Here is a 5,065-nt window from a genome sequence, read left to right as displayed (position 1 = left end):
AATTTGCTTAGAGGGTTTATAAGCATATAATTATGTAATTATGTATGCTTAGGCATATTATGTACTACATGGCAATTGAAACAGAATGTAGTAAATTAGTGGACTTATGAGAACATGTCTTGGTCAATTAGATGTATGAAGACACTGGCAGGACAAGGAGGAACAAACTGCTTGCTTACAATCCTGCAACCACAGTTGGCATTCCGTCACATTGAAACAAAGGGTACAGCTAAGACTGAACTATTTAGACATAATTTCTAACTGCCCCAACAATTTAGTTAATATTAGGTCCAACTGAAAACCCAAACTAATAGGCACTTATACAAGACTGAAATGAATATGTCTTTCTTAAAGAGTCTGGACAGGTGGTCCAGGGCAAGACATTCTTTTTTTTTTTGCATGACATTCTTTTATGACAGAGACCTGGGTTCCTCCTACTTATTCATTCCTCTGTGTATGGCCTTAGCTTTATGGTTCTAAGTGGTAGTAACTTACTCCACCCCACCAAATGGAGGAAGGGATGAAAGAGAGACAAAGGGTGTTTAGGAGCTGTCTCATAAGGAAGGTTCCTGGAAGCTTCCATACTATATTTCCTTCTAAATCTCATTGTCCACATGACTAAATTTGGCAGAAAGGGAGGCTTAGAATTGTTCTCTTTGTTCCTTACTGCCACTGACTAACCAAATAGTTAATTTTTGTGGAAGAGGAGAAGGCATACTGAGGGGCATCTGGGGTACCAATGAATGCTGCCTTTGAAACCACCAAGAACATTCTATTAGAGCAGATTAAGGAACTTTCTTCCATGTTACATTTTATCTATTTTTATTTTTATTTTTGTTGTTTTATTTATTTACTTATTTTTATTGTGTTATGTTAGTCACCATACAGTACTTCATTAGTCTTTGATGCAATATTCCATGATTCATTGTGTACGTATAACACCCAGTGCTCCATGCAATCTGTGCCCTCCTTAATACCCATCACCAGGCTCGCCCATCCCCCTACACCCTCCCTTCTAAAATAGTCCGTTTGTTTACCAGAGTCCATAGTTTCTCATGGTTCATCTCCACTCTGATTTCTCCCCCTTCATTTTTCTCTTCTCCTAATGTCCTCCATGCTATATTTTAAAATGAAAAAATGCTGAAATATGGGAGCAGGTGAGGGGAGAGGCTAGGGAACATTCTGGGCCAGCTTGATCAAGACATCCTGGACTAGTTACCTGAGTTATTTTTCTTTTTTATTTTAATTCTGGTTAGTTAACATACAGTGTTACATTAGTTTCAGGTGTACGGTATAGTGAATCGACAATTCCATACATCACCCAGTGTTCACCATAACAAGTGCCCTCCTTAATCCCCATCACCATCTGCCATTAAGCCATCTGCCCACCCACCTCTCCTCTGGTAACCATCAGTTTGTTCTCTAGCTACAGTTCAACATCAGTCGTTCTATAGCCAAGAGTCTGTTTCTTGGTTTCTCTCTCTCTCTTTTTCCCCTTTTGCTTGTTTGTTTTGTTTCTGAAATCCCATATATAAGTGAAATCATATGGTAGTTGTCTTTCTCTGACTGACTTATTTTGCTTAGCATTATTTTCTCTAGCTCCATCCATGTCATGGCAAATGGCAAGATTTCATTCCCTTTTATGGCTGAGTAATTTTCCATTGTGTGTATATACCACATTTTCTTAATCTGCTCGTCTGTCAGTGGACACTTGAGTTGCTTCCATATCTTGGCTATTGTAAATAATGCTGCTGTAAACATCAGGGTGCATGTATTCCTTGAATTAGTGTTTTTGTATTCTTTGAGTAAATACCAAGCAGAGTGATTGCTGGACTGAAGCGTAGTTCTATTTTTAACTTTTCGAGGAATTTTCATACTGTTTTCCATAGTGGCAGCATTAGTTGGCATTTCCACCAACAGTGTAAAAGGGTTCCTTTTTCTCCACGTTCTCATCAACACCTATTGTTTCTTGTTTTTGTTTTTTTTTTTTTAATTTTAGCCATTCTGGCAAGTGTGAGCTGATACTCCATTGTAATTTTTTTTTTTTAAGATTTTATTTATTTATTTGACAGAGGGAGACACAGCAAGAGAGGGAACACAAGCAGGGGGAGAGGGAGAAGCAGGTTTCCCGCAGAGCAGAGAGCCCCTACTCGGGGCTTGATCCCAGGACTCTGGGATTATAAGCTGAGTGGAAGACAGATGTTTAATGACTGAGCCACCCAGGCGCCCTGTCATTGTAGTTTAGATTTGCATTTCCCTAACGATAAGTGATGATGAGACTATTCATGTGTCTAGTGGCCATCTGGATGTCTTCTTTGAAGAAATGTCTGTTCATGGCTTCTGCCCATTTCTTAATTGGGTTATTTGGTTGTGGGTGTTGAGTTGTATAGGTTCTTTATATATTTTGGACACTAACCTTTTACTAGATAGGTCATTTGAAAATATCTTCTCCCATTCAGTAGCTTGCCTTTTAGTTTTGTTTCCCTCACTGTCCAGAAGATTTTTATTCTGATGTAGTCCCAATAGTTAGCTTATTTTTGCTTTTATTTCCCTTACCTCAGAAGACGTATCTAGAAAGAAGTGATTACAGCCAATGTCAGAGTCTTTACTGCCTGTGCTCTCTTCAAGAATTTGTACAGTTTCAGGTCCCTCATTTAGGTCTTTAATTCATTTTGAATTTATTTTGTGTATGGTGTAAGGAAGTGTCTAGTTTCTTTCTTTTGCATGTAGCTGACCAGTTTTCCCAACACCATTTGTTGAAGAGACGATCTTTTTGCCATTGGCTATTCTTTCCTACTTTGTCAAAGATTATTGGCCCTATAATTGTGGGTTTATTTCTGAGTTTTCTATTTGGGTCCATTAATCTATACATCTGTTTTTGTGCCAGTACCATACTGTTTTTTTTTTTTAAGATTTTATTCATTTATTTGAGAGAAAGAGAGTGAGAGAGAGAGATCACAAGCGGGGTGGAGGGAGAAGTGGACTCCCTGCTGAGCAGGGAGCTCAGGTGGGATTTAATCCCTGAGCCAAAGACAGATGCTTAACCAACTGAGCCACCCAGGTGCCCAGTACCATGCTGTTTTGACTACTACAACTTTGTAATATAACTTGGTTAGAATTGTGAGGCCCACAGCTTTGCTTTTCTTTTTCAAGATTGCTTTGGCTATTCAGGGTGTTTTGTGGTTCCATTCAAATTTTAGGATTGTTTGTTCTAGTTCTAGAACAAAAATTTGTTCTAGTTCTAGTGAAAAATGCTATTGGTATTTTGAAAGGGATTGCATTAAACCAGTAAATTGTTTTAATTAATGCAGTGTTATTTGCAGTGTGGTCTGTAGACCAATAGCAGCAGCATCACCGGAAAGTTGGCAGAAATGCAAATCTTGGGCCCTCACTCCAGACCTGATGAATCAGAATTTCTGGAGGAGGGGGTGGGATATACAGGAATCAGTGTTTTAATAAGCCCTCCAGATGACTTTTAAGTACTAAAAGGAGCACAGTATTAGTAGAGGGACTTGAACAATGTATCTAAACTAACTATTTTTTAATCCAGCTTCTTCCCTGATCTTGTCACTAACCTTGCATAAAATATTAGCCGGAATTGGATACGGATTTATTTATTTAGTAAATTTAGTAAAATAATATGATATATTTATATATTTATAAAAATAATAAATTCTCCCAGACCCTATATATACCCTATATATATAGTGTGTGTGTGTGTGTTTGCACGTGTGTATATATATATATATATATATAGGCATACATATATATACATATATATATATTACTATTTACCAGTGTTGTGCTTGATGTGGAAGAATTAGAGACTTTCATAGAATCGGTTGTTACTATTCTTTATTATTGTTTTTTCAGAGTTAATCAATGAAATTAATCCCCAAATAAAAATAAGCTGATAAATACTGGAAAGGATGGTATAAATTTATCATTATTTATACATACGATTGGCTTTTTAGAGAAATAAGTTTGCTTGAAAGAATTATGTAAAAACCTAGCATTATAAACATGTCAGTTTTCCACAGTCTAATATAGTTAATTGATGATATTAAAGTAAAATCTCAAAGCAATTTTTAGGAAAAATAAAATAAAGCTATCTTAATCTATGAGCAAAAATAGCTATGAAAATTCTGGGAAAAAATAAAGTGTCTTTGTTTTCTTTTTGTGCACAAAGAAGAGAAAGAAATTTAAGTATTGCAGTAGCCACACCAGAATAGGAAGGCAAAACAGTGGGACCAAATGAAAAGTAGAAAATCAGATACATAAACTTTAAATAACTTACTATATGATAAAAAAAGAACATTTTATGCTAGTAAGGAGTGAAGGGCTTAGTCAATAAATGAAGTTCATACCCTTGAAACTATTCATATGCTTCTGACTCCAAGTTATGTTTATGAATGGGTATCCCAAATATTTATAAATGTGCTTTTAATACATGACAACAGTGGCAATTGATAGTGAGAAAAGGTATAGTTTATTGAATTCATGGCACCAGGATAACATTATGTGCAAAAATTATGTTCCTAATTACTGTCAAACAAATAGTATATTCTGGAAAGATTAAAACATGAAAATACTTAATGCATAGAAATATAAATACAAATTTAAATGAGACACTTTCTCATACTTACCAGATAAAAAGTTTGAAATCACACTATGTTGGTGAAGGTGTAGGTAGGGTTAAGAAGTATTCTTCAATATTGTTTGTGGGTATATAAATTGGTAAAAACCCTTAGAGGACTATTTGACAATGTCCATGAAAATTACAAATATCCTCTTTGACTCCCTGTATCAGTTTGTGTTCTCCAGAGAAACAGCCAGAAGGATGTATGTAAAGAGATTTATTTTAAGAATTAGTGCAGTGATTGTGGGGGCTAGACAAGTCAAAATATGTAGAGCAGGCTAGCGGTCTAGAACCTCAGGCAAGAAATAAAGCTGTTGTCTCGAGGCAGAATTCTTCCTTTTCTGAAAACTTCAGTTTTTTCCTTTGAGGCCCATCCATATTACTGAATGTAGTAGTTAACTTAAAGTTACTTAAAGTTAACTCATC

This window comes from Neovison vison, chromosome 3 (genome assembly GCF_020171115.1).
Source record: "Neovison vison isolate M4711 chromosome 3, ASM_NN_V1, whole genome shotgun sequence".
Classification (NCBI taxonomy): domain Eukaryota; kingdom Metazoa; phylum Chordata; class Mammalia; order Carnivora; family Mustelidae; genus Neogale; species Neogale vison.
Note: the sequence above shows the minus strand (reverse complement) of the source record.